This window comes from Trichosurus vulpecula, chromosome 8 (assembly GCF_011100635.1).
Source record: "Trichosurus vulpecula isolate mTriVul1 chromosome 8, mTriVul1.pri, whole genome shotgun sequence".
Lineage (NCBI taxonomy): Eukaryota > Metazoa > Chordata > Mammalia > Diprotodontia > Phalangeridae > Trichosurus > Trichosurus vulpecula.
Window position 1 is genome coordinate 174,166,397 of NC_050580.1, and position 1,496 is coordinate 174,167,892.

Consider the following 1,496-nt stretch of genomic DNA (forward strand, 5'->3'; position numbering starts at 1 on the left):
AAGCCTAAGAAAGAAAAGCCCACTCACAGCCTCCAGGAGGAGAGAGGAGGCTGTTGAGGATGATGGTGCCAGATGAGGCAGAAAGTGGCCAGGGCCCAGCTTTCTGTGGGGCCTGGGCAGCCAGAGAGGCCAGGGGAGGCTGACCAGGGGAGGCTGCCCATGGGAGGCTGCCCACTGGAGGAGGGAAGAAGTTTTTTCTTGCCTGGTCAGGATGCCAGATTAGTGAGGTAGTCTTTCCTTTTCAAAGGGAAAAAAAGCAAAGATCCAAAAAGCCAGAGTGCAGTGGAGTCCACTAAGACATACCTGGAGAAATCCTGGTGAGGCCCAGCAAGGCAGTGGTCCCAGAGGAGACCAGTGAAAATCAGCCAGGAGGAGAATGGATCCAGATGGGGGCCTGGAGGCTGGGGAGGGGCAAGGGAGGCTGGGGTGTTCTTGGGGGAGGTTTAGGGGGCAGGACCAGGGGCAGTGGGGGCACCTGCTCACTGGACTGTGCAGTGCCTGAAGCTGCAGCCCTGGTTCTGCTCAGCATCAGGCACGTGTTTGAGCTCCTTGTTGTGGGGGCCCCTTCATCTCTCGGACCAGCTCCTGGAAGGCCTGCTCTACACCTTTCCTGGACTTGGCCTAGGTCTCCACAAAGGGGACCCTGAAGCTCTTGGCCGCTTCTCCTCCTGGCACTGGGGTCACCAAGCCATCGGTCTGGTCGGTCTCATTGGCCACAAGGACAAAGGGAACAAAAACACGGTCAGTGTCCTTGACCGAGCACAACTGGTCCCGGGAGATGTTGACATCCAGGAAGGACTTGATGTCATCCACTGCATATATGCAGAGGATGCCCTCCTCACAGTGCATGAACCCCTGGCTCCGGCCCTGGTGCTCCTTGCTACTTGTGGTGTCTAGGATGAATAGCTGGCAGGGCTTGCCAACTGGGTACAGTAGGAGTCTTCAATGGTGGGGGCATGGTCGGGCACAAAGCAGTTCTTGACCAGCTGGATGGTCAGTGCGCTCTTGCCCACACTACAGTTGCCCATCACCACCAACTTGTACAGCATCTTGGCTCTGCCCTGGCTGGTTACCCTTACCGAAGTAGAGATGGAGCTGAGTGGAGGCTGCTGGGGAAGTCGAGGACGTGAGAGAGACAGGTAGGAGACAAGCATGGAGCCAAGACTGGAGAGTAGAATGCAAAGGAATACCATTGTGTATGATAAATGATGAGCAGATCATCAGAAAAACCTGGAAAGACTTACATAAACTGATGCTGAGTGAAGTGAGCAGAACCAGGAGAACATTGTATATAGTAACAGCAACATTACATGATGATCAACTCTGATAGACTTAGCTCTTCTCAGCAATACAATGATCCAAGACAATTCCAAAAGACTCATGTTGGAAAATGCTATGACATCCAGAGAAAGAACTATGGAGTCTGAATGCAGAGTGAAGTAGATTATTTTCACTTTTTTGGTTTGTTTTTCATGGCTTTTCCCTTTTGTTCTTTT

General features: G+C 52.7%; 1 pseudogene; it reads right to left on the bottom strand.

Moving 5' to 3' along the window:
• Positions 1 to 479: 479 nt before the first annotated feature.
• LOC118829666 lies at positions 480 to 1,049 on the bottom strand (annotated as a pseudogene).
• Between the last annotated feature and the right edge of the window lie 447 nt (positions 1,050 to 1,496).